This window comes from Piliocolobus tephrosceles, chromosome 14 (genome assembly GCF_002776525.5).
Source record: "Piliocolobus tephrosceles isolate RC106 chromosome 14, ASM277652v3, whole genome shotgun sequence".
Lineage (NCBI taxonomy): Eukaryota > Metazoa > Chordata > Mammalia > Primates > Cercopithecidae > Piliocolobus > Piliocolobus tephrosceles.
In genome coordinates, this window is record NC_045447.1 from 101,655,326 (window position 1) to 101,668,040 (window position 12,715).

Genomic DNA, 12,715 nt, shown 5'->3' on the forward strand with positions numbered 1-12,715 from the left:
TCCAGTTACTCAGGAGGCTACAGCAGGAGAACTGCTTGAACCAGGGAGGCAGAGGTTGCAGTGAGCTGAAATCAGGCCACTGCATTCCAGCCCAGGTGACAGAGCAAGACTGTCTCAAAAAAAAAAAAAAAAAAGAAAGAAAGAAAGAAAAAGAAAAACATCTTGAAAGAAACCACCTTACCACAGAGGAATAAAGAATTGTATAAGACTTCTCCTCAGAAGCCATGCAAAATAAGAAGATAGTAGAGGGAACTATTTAAAGTGTTGAGAGGGAAAAAACTACTAAACTACAGTTTTATATCCTGCAGAATTACTTCAAGGGAAGGAGAAATAAAATACTTTCTCAGACAAACAAAAAGTGATGAAATTTTTCACCAGCAGACCTGCCTTGTAAGAAATGTTAAAAAGAAGGTCTTTAGAAAGAAGGAAGCCTGGCGCGGGGGCTCACGTCTGTAATCCCAGCACTTTGGGAGGCCAAGACGGGCGGATCACGAGGTCAGGAGATCAAGATGATCCTGGCTAACATGGTGAAACTCCATCTCTACTAAAAATACAAAAAATTTAGCAGGGTGTGGTGACAGGTGCTTGTAGTCCCAGCTACTTGGGAGGCTGAGGCAGGAGAATGGTATGAACTCAGGAGGCAGAGCTTACAGTAAGCCCAGATGGCGCCACCGCACTCCAGCCTGGGCGAGGGAGCGAGACTCTGCCTCAAAGAAAAAAAAACAGAAGGAAAATTTAGCTGGGTGTGGTGGCAAGCACCTGTAATCCTAGCTACTTGGGAGGCTGACGCAGGAGAATTGCTTGAACCCGGCAGGCGGAGGTTGCAGTGAGCCGAGATCGCACCACTGCACTCCAGGCTGGGCAACAAAGCAAGACTCCATCACTCCATCTTTAAAAGAAAAAAAAAAAAGAAGGAAAATATAGGTCAGAAGCTCAGATCTATATAAAGGAAGGAAGAACATTAATGAAGAAATAAGTGAAAATAATATAAAATCATATAATAACATACAATATACAATTACAATAAAAACATATTTATAATAAAAATAGAATATAAAAACTTTTTTTCAGACAGGGTCTCACTACTCTGTCACCCAGGCTGGAGTGCACTGATGTGATTATGGCTCATTGCAACCTCAACCTCCCAAGAGTCAAGTAGTCCTCCCACCTCAACCTCCCAAGTAGCTGGGACTATAGGAATGCACCATCATGCCTAGCCAAATTTTTTTAATTTTTCGTAGAAATGGGGTCTCACTACATTGCCCAGACTGGTCCCGAACTCCTGAGCTCAAGTGATCCTCCCACTTAGGCCTTCTAAAAGGCTGGGATTATAGGCATGAGCCACAGCACACTGGCCTGGCCTATTTTTCTTAATCGAGCAACAATGTACGTACACACACACACACACACACGCACAAAATGAATGGCAGTGATGATGATACAACCAGACTAGAGAGAGAATTAGGAATACAGCCATCCCTCCGTATCTATGGGGGACTGGTACTAGGACCCCCTTCGACACCAAACTCCAAGGATGCCCAAGTCCCTTACATAAAATGGTGTAGTATTTGCATCTAACATAGGCACATCCCCTCCCATATACTTTAAATCATCTCCAGATTACTAATAATGCCAAATACAAAAGCTATGTAAATCATTGTTACAATGCATCATTTAGAAAAAAATGACAATAATGTCCTTGTTTATAGTATAGGCATAATGATATTTTTCTGGATATTTTCAATGTGTGTTTGGTTAAATCCACAGATGTAAAACCCACAGATGCAGAGGGCCAACTAAATTTTATCATTATAAGGTACAAGGCACTACCCCTAAAGCAATATAATGTTATTTCAAAGTAGGTTTGGGGAGGCAGAGTTTTTTTTGTTTTTGTTTTTTTTTTTAAGGAAAAAGAGGCCGGGCGCGGTGGCTCAAGCCTGTAATCCCAGCACTTTGGGAGGCCGAGGTGGGCGGATCACGAGGTCAGGAGATCGAGACCATTCTGGCTAACACGGTGAAATCCCGTCTCTACTAACAATACAAAAAACTAGCCGGCCGAGGTGGCGGGCGCCTGTAGTCCCAGCTACTCGGGAGGCTGAGGCAGGAGAATGGCGGGAACCCGGGAGGCGGAGCTTGCAGTGAGCTGAGATCCGGCCACTGCACTCCAGCCTGGGCGACAGAGCGAGACTCCATCTCAAAAAAAAAAAAAGAAAAGAAAAGAAAAAAACGGAGAGGAGGGGAGGGAAAAGGGAAGAAAGGGAGGGAGAAAGAAATGGAGAGGCCAGGCGCGGTGTCATGCCTGTAATCTCAGCACTCTGGGAGACCGAAGCAGGTGGATTACCTGAGGTTAGGAGTCCAAGACCAGCCTGGCCAACATGGTGAAACCCCATCTCTACAAAAATACAAAAAGTAGCTGGGCGTGGTGGCGTGCACCCTGTAGTCCCAGCTACTGGGGAGGCTGAGGCAGGAGAATTGCTTGAACCCGGGTGGTGGAGGTTGCAGTGAGCTGAGACCACGCTACTGCACTCCAGCCTGGGCAACAGAGCGAGACTCTATCTCAGGAAAAAAAAAAAAAAAAGACAGGTAGAAAGGAAGCGAGAGAGAAAAAGAGACACAGAGAAAGAAAAGAAAGAAAGCAGACTTGGATTACTTGTAAATGTATATTGTGAACTACAGGGCAATCACTAAAAAAGTTTAAAAACTTAACTGGCTGGGCACGGTGGCTCACGCCCGTAACCCCAGCGCTTTGGGAGACCAAGGTGGATGGATCGCTTGAGCTCAGGAGTCCGAGACCAGCCTTTGTAACATGATGAAACTCTATTTTTAAAAAATTTTTAAAAATTAACAAAAAGTGGTCGGGCGCAGTGGCTCAAGCCTGTAATCCCAGCACTTTGGGAGGCTGAGACGGGTGGATCACCAGGTCAGGAGATAGAGACCATCCTGGCCTACACGGTGAAACCCCGTCTCTACTAAAAAATACAAAAAACTAGCCGGGCGAGATGGCAGGCGCCTGTAGTCCCAGCTACTCGGGAGGCTGAGGCAGGAGAATGGCGTAAACCCGGGAGGCAGAGCTTGTAGTGAGCCGAGATTGCACCACTGCACTCCAGCCTGGGCGACAGAGCAAGACTCCGTCTCAAAAAAAAATAAAATTAACAAAAAAATCCTTGATATGCTAAGAAATGGAAAAAAAGTGGAATAATATAAAATGCTCAATTAAAACCACAGAAGGCAGAAAAGAGTGGAAGGCAAAAAAAGGAAAAAAAGGACAAGGGCAAAGAATAGACAACAGTAACATAAATATGACACAGTATTACTCCACCTACATAAATAATCATTTTCTATGTTACTGATCTAAATATACCAATTAAGACAGACTCAGAGTGGATCAAAAACAAGATGCAACTTCATGCTAGATACAAGACATTCACTTTAACTATAAATACACACACATTTAAAGTAAATGGATAAAGAAAAGATACAGCTTGCTACCAATAATCAAAAGAAAGTCGGAAGCTATATTAATTTTAGAGAAAGCAGAGTTTGGAGGAAGAAAAGTTATCAAAGATAAAGAGGGGCATTACATAAAACAAAGGTGTCAACTCTCCAAGAAAACAGAACAATCCTTAACGTGCATGTGCCTAAAAATGGGGCATCAAAATATGTGAGGAAAAAAACTGACAGAACCATAGGAAGAGACAGATTAACTCCACTAAAGGTTAACTCCACTAAAGGTTGAGTATCTCTTATTCAAAATGCTTGGGACCAGAAGTGTTTCACATTTCAGAATATCTGCATATGAAATGAGGTATCTTGGGAACGGGACCCAAGTTTAAACACAAAATTTGTTTCATATAAACCTTCTATATACCCCCTGAAAATAATTCTACGTAATATTTTAAATAATTTTGTGCATGAAACAAAGTTTATACTCACTGAAGTATCAAAAACCAAAGGTGTCACTAGCTCAACCCATGTGGACAATCTGTTATCATCATCATTCCTGACACTGAATTTATATGCTACCAACAGCAACCATTCTCTTACACTAATTCACATACAAGTTCTTAACAGGAAAAAATATAGCATACCATTAACACAGTGAAAAAATAATGTGTTCAGGATACCTAAGCAGCACAGTAGCAGCGCCAGAATACCTATGTCAGCTATTAACAGCAACAACAAACAACAGCTTGCCTTTACTCTCCACCTACAACGCTGTGTTTTGTGTGTTTTATTTTTTTAGATGAGAAAAAATATCAGAAGCAGTTGAGGCACCAGAAAGTGGGTCCTTAGGAATGAGCAAGCATTCTACTGGATGGTTTTTCAAAGTGCTTCCTCTAGTCAACTGCCTCATGAACAAGTTTTTATCTTAAGTTTCTCTTTGATAGTATAAATTGACATGGTTTCTTGCTGTGTTACAAATGCACCCTGCTCTAGTCCTCCAATAAGCCCATCACACATTTTCCCCATGTCGTCAACAGGCACTTTTTCTTTAGTATTAATGTCATCTTCATCACCCAATTGTGGAATCACATGAGTTACTCAGAAAGTTTCAGATTTTGAAGTATTCTGGATATTAGGTTTTTGGATTAGGGATGCCCAATCTATATTATGGTTATGGACTTCAACATCCTTCATCAATAATGGACAGATCCAGAAGACATAAAATCAGTAAGGATATGGATGAACTCAACAAGCACCATCAAATCTATCTGACTACAGATCAAATCTAATCTATATATTTGATCTATAGTCAAATCTAAAGACTACTTCACCCAACAGCAGAATACAAACTCTCTCAAGTTCACATGGAAAAAACACACCAAAACAGACCACCTTATGAACTGTAAAACACAGCTTCACAAAAAAATACAAATCATATAGTATATGCTGTCATACGACAATGGAATTAATCTAGAAATCAGTAACAGAGAGATGCCTGAAAAATCTCAAAATACATGGAGATTAAACAACACATTTCTAAGCACATGGGTCAAAGAAGAAACTGCAAGAGAAATTTAAACATATTTTGAAGTAAGTGAAAATGAAAACATAACTTACCAACATTCAGCAAAAGCAGTGCTTACAGAGAAATTTACAGCAATTAATGCATTAATTTATAGCAATTAATAATCTTTTCTTTTTTTTGAGACAGCGTCTCGCTCTGTGGCCCAGGCTGGAGTGCAGCGGCATGATGTTGATGCGCTGCAACTCCCACCTCCCAGATTCAAGTGATTCTCCTTCCTCAGCCTCCTGAGTAGCTGGGATTACAGGTGCACGTCACCACGCCCAGCTAATTTTTCTATTTTTAGTAGAGACAAGGTTTCACCATGTTGGCCAGGCTGGTCTTGAACTCCTCACCTCTGTCTCCCTTAGCCTCCCAAAGTGCTGGGATTACAGGCTTGAGTCACCATGCCCAGCCAAAGAAAGATCTAAGGTCAATAATCTAAGCTTCTTAGGAAGCTAGAAAAAGAATCCACGGTGAGGAGAGGAAAATCAAATTATAAAATTATAAAATAAATTTTATTTTTTTATAAATAAAACTATAAAAATTAAAGCAGAAATCACTACAATTGAAAATCAAAATCAATAGAGAAAAATCAATGAAACCAAAAGTTAGTTGCTTGTGGAAATGCAAAATGGTACAGCTGCTCTGGAAGACAGTTTGGCAATTTCTTGCAAAGTAAACATACTTTTAACCATAAACCAGGAGTTGTGCTCCTTGATATTTATCCAAGCATTGAAAATATCCCTACACAAAAATCTGCACAAAGATATATATAGCAGCTTCATTCATTTTGTTGTGTTGTTTCCTTTTTTTTTTTTTCTTGAGACAGGGTCTCACTCTGTTGCCCAGGCTGGATGAAGGGTGGTAGCATGATCAGTGCTCACTGCAGCTTCTCCCTCCTTGGCTCAAGCCATCCTCCCGCCTCAGCCTTCCAAATGGCTGGGACCACAGGTGTGAGCCACGGTGCCCCACTACTTTTTGTATTTTTTGTACAGATAGGGTTTTGCCATGTTGCCCAGACTGATCTAGAATTCCCAGGCTCAACAGATCAGCCTACCTCGACCTCCCAAAATACTAGGATTACAGGTGTGAGCCACCACCCCAGGCCTATAGCAGCTTTATTCATAACTGCCACAATTTAGAAGCAACCAAGATGTTTCTTCAGTAGGTGAATGGATAAACAGGTGCATCCAAACAGTAAAATATTATTTGGTGCTAAAAAGAAATGAACTATCAAGTCATAAAAAGACACAGAGAAAATTTATGTGCATATTAATTACTAAGTGAACAAATCCAATCTAAAAAGACTCCATACTGTATGATTCCAACTGTATGCCATTATTCTGGAAAAGACAAAACTAGGGAAACAATAAAAAATCAGCACTTGCCAGGGGTTAAAGGTGAGAGAGAGAACAATGGGAAAACAAGGGATTTTCAGGGTAGTGAAACACCAAGAATGAACCTTAATGTAAACTATGGACTTTGGGTGATAATGACACGTCAATGTAGGTTCATCAACTTTAACAAATATACCACTCTGTGAGATGGTGGGGGGGGGATGGGGGAGGGTATGCTGCAAATTTGTGAGGGAAAGGACTATATGGGAACTCTGTTATTTTCCTGAGTACTTAAAACTGCTCTAAAAAAAAAAAAGTCCGTTATCTCTTTGCAACTCTAAAACTGTATCAAGCAAGATCATAAGTTTGAAAACTGTTAGTCTAGACTTATTCTTCTGTCATCAACGCTGAGCTAGAAAGTCAGGCGCTGTGGGGCACACCTGTAGTCCCAGCTACTCAGGTGGCTGAGGCAGGAGGATCACCTGAACCCAGGAGCTTAGTCCAGCCTGGGAAATACAGTTAGACTCCTTCTCTTTAAAACAAACAAAACTGGGCCAGAAAACAGTAAGACAAGAGAGTAGTATTGTCAATATTGAAGCAAAATGATTTTGAACTCTGAACTTCATACCTGGTTAAGTTATTAACTGACAGTATACACACTTCTATACACATATGGGCTAAAAATTATATTTCATATACATCTTCTTTGGAAGTTACTGAAGGGTACATTTCAGGAAATAAAAAAGTAACATAAACACACAGGATCTGAGAAACCATAGATATAACCTAGAAGAGCAGAAGGTTCCAGTAAGACTTATGTGATACAGGCTGACAGACCCATTCAGGTGGGAGTGAGACACCAGGGACTCGAGAAAGGCTGTTTCCAAGAAACTGACTCCACGCAACGGAAGTCTAAGAAGGTAAATGACCCCTATCACAGATTAAAGGTTAATAACTGATGTTAAAAAAAGTTTATGCAAGTAATGAAGAAAAATAGATGTAATATCAGAGAAAGGAAGGCCAAGTAGGCCCTTACAAGCCAAGATCACAAATAAAACTGCACACAGACACCGTTTCTCACCCACAAGACAGACAAAACCACATATTTGACAACATATGTCACTGGCAAGACGGTGAGAAGACAGAAACTCTTTACATATTTTATTACTGGTAAGAATGCAAAATGGGCCTGGCACCACGGCCCACAAAGCTCAGGAGCTCAAGAACAGCCTAGTCAACATGGTAAAACCCCATCTCTACAAAAATACAAAAATTAGCAGGGCGTGGTGGCATATGCCTGTAGTCCCAGCTACTTGGAGGTTGACGTGGAAGAATCGCTTGAGCCCAGGAGGTTGAGGCTGCAGTGAACCCTGACCATGCCACTGCTCTCCAGCCTGGGTGACAGAATGAGATCCCATCTCCAAAAAAGAAAAAAAAAAAAGAATGCAAAATAATACAGAATTGATGGAGGGGAATCTAGTGAGCTCTCACAAAATTATACGTGAATTGAAGATCTGACTCAATTCTATTTCCAGAAATTTATCCAGTGACACAACACCAAGACACACTGACAAAGGTAAGCTTTTTTTTTTTTTTTTGAGCTGGAGTCTCACACTTTCACCCAGGCTGCAGTGCAGTGGTGCGATCTTGGCTCACTGCAACCTCCACCTCCCAGGTTCAGGTGATTCTCCTGCCTAGCCTTCCAAGTAGCTGGGATTACAGGCACCCACCACCATGCCCAGCTAATTTTTGCATTTTCAGTAGACATGGGGTTTCGTCATGTTGGCCAGGCTGGTCTCAAACTCCTGACCTCAAGTGATCCACCCGCCTCGGCCTCCCAGAGGGTTGGGATTACAGGTGTGAGCCACTCCGCCCAGCCCATTGTAGCTATTATCTGTAAGAGCGGAAGAGTAGAAACAACTCACATGTCCAGTAATAACGGATACCAAATGAATATGGTACAGCCACACAATGAAGTACTATTCATCTGTAAAAAACAATGAGGAAGAGCTCTACATACTGCTAGAGTGGTCACCAACACACACTGTTAAGCAGAAAAAGTAAAGAACAGTAAGTTAATGGGTACTTATTAACTGGATACTGTTATCAGTTTGTCACTAAAAGGGGAGTTATATCACCCATCACTGACTTCCCAGAGGAAAACAGAAGATCCTTTAATATATAGCTTTATTATATCTATTTGTTAAAAGAAAACAGAACCGTAATTTATAAAATAAACTATTCTATGACTCTAAAACAGTTAAACGATACTAAACCATAATATGCAAGAAACAAAATACAACCAAAACTGTTTAACAGAGACTTACTCAGGCACATGTTCCAAAATAAGACCAACTGTTTTAAATGAACTTTGTGTACACTCAGATGCTCCAATGATAAAGACCAATGTCTGATCCAGCAGCTCATCTGGATTAGAAATTCTAAACCAATCCCCATCTATATCATACTTCCTGACTTCCAACCCTATGACTCACTCCTCCCCTTGAGTTCTCACTTAACTATTGATAAGTTCTTGGAAACTGAGACTTTACACAAAACAACATAAAGCAGGTCCTCGAACACTGTCAGTTCAATGTTCAAAGTTGTTTCCTTGTAACACTGGAAAAACTGGTTTTGTTTTCCTTAAAGTCACAGTTTGCAAGAACTTATGGACAACATTAAGTGAGAACTTACCATATCTTTCTTTCTTTGAAAATTTCACTGAGAGTCCACCAAGGTGATACTCTCCTTGTTGCTCACTCAGCTCTGTATGACAGACAGTCGTCTCTGGGGATGCAGCAGGTAAAGAAATATGACTACATAAACTTAAAAGAGAAATAAGAAAATATGAGAGATGAGTGATCATCATCTATGGAGGACACGTGATAATCCATCTCCAAAGAAAACACTTCACAGACTCCCCAGTAAGGCAGGAGAAGTCCAGGCAACAAGAGCCATATCCTCGCAGACAGCTTGCCATCATCTTGGTGCCTTCCTAGAGGAACATCCTAGGATCAATAGACTCAAGGAAAGCCTCCAAATGAAACAGAAACTAATAGCAGAGACACAAAGAAACTCATAAGCAACAAGGCTAATACTAGAAAGGCTGTTTAAAAAGCAATTTATCAGCAGGCACAGTGGTTCATGCCTGTAGTCACAGCACTTAGGGAGACCAAGGCCAGTGGATCACTTGAGCTCATGAGTTCAAGACCAGCCTGCACAACATGGCAAAACCCCATCTGTACAAAAAATACAAAAATTAGCAGGGTATGGGGGCACTCACGCCTGTAGTCCCAGCTACTCAGGAGACTGAGGTGGGAAGATCTCTTGAGCCTCAGAGGTTGAGGCTGCAATGAGCCAAGATCATGCTACTGTGCTCCAGACTGGGTGACACAGTGAGACCCTCTCTCAAAACAAACAAAAAGTAATTTATATCCCCAGAAACATAAGCTACTTGTATCTATGAAATAAACAAGTATGAGAATAAAAAAGCTGGGTGCAGTGGTACATGTGCCTATATTCCCAGCTACTTGAAAAGCTGAGATGGGATGATCTCTTGAGCCCAACAGTTTGAAACCAGCCTGGGTAAAAGCAAAAGCGGGAGGAAGAGGGAAGGCACTTAGAAATTAAGTTGCTGATTGAAATAAAAACACAAAACAAAACAGAAAAGGTGGGAAAATATAAAGTCAATAAGCTTCCCCAGAGAATGGGAAAACGTGCCGGGTGCAGTGGTTCACGCCTGTAATCCCAACACTTTGGGAAGCCGAGGCAGACGGATCACAAGGTCAGGAGTTCGAGACCAGCCTGGTCAACACAGTGAAACCCCAACTCTACTGAAAGAAAAAAAATAACAAAAAAACAAAATTAGCTGGGCATGGTGGCATGCACCTGTAATCCCAGTTACTCAGGAGGCTAAGGCAGGAGAACAGCTTAACGGGGGAGGCAGAGGTTACAGTGAGCCAAGATCATACCACTGCACTCCAGCCTGGGTGACAGAACAAGACTCTGTCTCAAAGAAAAAAGGGGGGAGAAAAAAAGGAGCCAGGGTGGCTCAAGCCTGTAATCCCAGCACTTTGGGAGGCAGAGGCGGATGGATCATCTGAGGTCAGGAGTTTGAGACCAGCCTGGGCAACACGGTGAAACCCTGTACTCTACTAAAAACACAAAAAAGTTAGCCGGGTGTGGTGGGGCATGCCTATAATCCCAGCAACACGGGAGACTGAGGCAGCAGAATCGCTTGAACCTGGGTTTCGGTGAGCCAAGATCGTGCCATTGCACTCCAGCCTGGGCAACAAAAGCAAAACTCCATCTCAAAAAAAACAAAAAAAGAAAGAAAAAATGTATCATAAAAGGAAAATACTGCAACCTTAGCTAAAATACTAAAAATGGAGGTTAACACCAGTGGAAAACATGTGAAAAAAATTTTTTACCATATACCTGAATAGTACTTGTTACCCAATGTCATTAGGCATAAACTGCGACTTAGCAACCAGTTAAATTTCAACATAATTATAGATAAACAAGTTATTTTCAAAATGAAATTCCTGATATGGTGAATGAGATAAAGAAAATATAAAATTATTACTTTCAAATTTTTCCTCAATCATTCACCCTCTATGTTAAAGACAGGTACTGGGGGTCATGGCAGATGTTGGAAGTTGCCTATCCAATCTATTTACCACTGTAGCAGTTTTAAAACATAGCCACAAATTCTTTGCTACTTCTCCCATCAAGTATAGTGTCTATGCTCCCTCCCTGGAAACTTGGTGAGCCTTTGTGACTGCCTCAATGAATAGAATGCAGTAGAAGTGAACCTGTGTAAGTTCCAAGACCAGATAAAGGCCACACAGCTGTAACAGTTTCTCTTAGGGATACTATCTGGAAGCCTCCTTTAAAGGTCCCCATAAGAAAAGAGATGCCCCAGGAGGCCAGGTGGCTAAAGCTCCAGGCTATTTAAGTTCTATCAGGCTATGTGAGTGAAGAAACCTGCCTGAGGGCATAGCTGAGCCACCTAAATCAACTCTAAAATGCCTACCTGGGCTTCTTGCTGCCTGAGACAAAACCGTTTTTTGGTGATTTTTCTTTCATTTGCAAACAGACACATTGGTAACTGATACAGGGACTTAAAAGCAGCAGAGCATTTGCGTATGCTAACAGGAAGAATTATTAAGACTCTATTTTACAAACAATACGGATCCCGGGGTCAGCAATCTTTCCAAAATAGGGTATACTTCTGTAATACTGTGAAATATATATATTTGGCCTTCCTCCTCCTCTTGACTTACAGTTTCCAATACCCTTGGCAACTCCAGAGTGGTAAGTGTCTTCCGTTTGCTAATGGGATAACCAAAGACAGCTTCAGGATGGCAACTGGTCTCTAGTAGGACCAAGGAATGACTTTAGGATCAGAACTTTCAACCACCCACTGTTACAGGACAGGGGCTGAAGGCTGAGTTGATCATCAATGACCACTGATGTAATCAATTATGCCTACACAATGAAGCTTCCATAAAAACCCCAAAAGACAGGGTTTAGAAGAGCTTCCAGATGGCGCAACACTATCTGGAGGTTCCTGGAGGGTGGTAGATGCGCCAATGCCCCTTTCTGCATGCCTTGCCCTGTGCATCTCTCCTTCTTCCATCTGGCTGTTCATCTGTATCCTTCGTAATATCCTTTACAATAAACTGGTAAAAGTTATGTGTTTCATTGAGTTCTGTGACTTGCTCTAGCAAATTAATTGAGCCAGGAGCAGGGCTGTGGAAACTCCAATTTACAGCTGTTCAGTCCAAAAGTTCCAGAGGCCCAGATATGCACCTGAACTGGCATCAGAAGGAAGGAGCGGTCTTGTGGAACTGAGCGCTCAACCTGTGAGATTTGATGCTGTCTCCAGGTGGACAGTATCAGAACTGGATTGACATGAAATGGTCTGCTGCAGAACTGCTTGGTTGCTGATGGGAAGCAACTCTTCCCCTTCGCACATTTGGGTGACCAGAGGTACTGTGTTGTATTGAATTACATAAGAGAATAGGTGGAGGCCGGGCACAGTGGCTCTTAAGTGTAATCCCAACACTATGGGAGGCTGAGGCAGGAGGACCGCTTGAGCCCAGGAGTTCAAGACCAGCCTGGGCAACACTGCGAAACCCCGTCTCTACAAAAAAATCAGCCAGGCTTGATGGCACACACCTGTGGTCCCAGCCAGTCGGGAGGCTGATGCAGAAGGACCGCCTGAGCTCAGGAGTTCAAGGCCACAGTGAGCTCTAATCGAACCACCATACTCCAGCCCATGTGAGAGAGAGAGGCCCTGTCTCTTAAAAAGAAGAGAGAGAGAGAACAGGTAGGAAAAAGCACTTTGGTTTGTTTTTCTTGTATC

The 12,715-nt window shown here is 41.9% G+C and overlaps 1 protein-coding gene across 6 annotated transcripts in view; it reads right to left on the reverse strand.

The window, feature by feature from the left end:
- The window catches only part of SPIN1 (spindlin 1), a 95,800-nt gene that overhangs the window by 47,318 nt on the left and 35,767 nt on the right, over positions 1–12,715 (reverse strand). The window contains exon 3 of one of the 6 annotated variants that reach the window (XM_026448552.1): positions 8,271–8,332. The exons of 4 other annotated variants lie outside the window; for them this stretch is intronic. The gene's annotated coding sequence lies outside the window, so the exon portion shown is untranslated. Of the gene's footprint in view, positions 1–8,270; positions 8,390–12,715 lie in introns of all 6 variants that reach the window. One more of the 6 variants, XM_026448553.1, reaches the window with a different exon arrangement.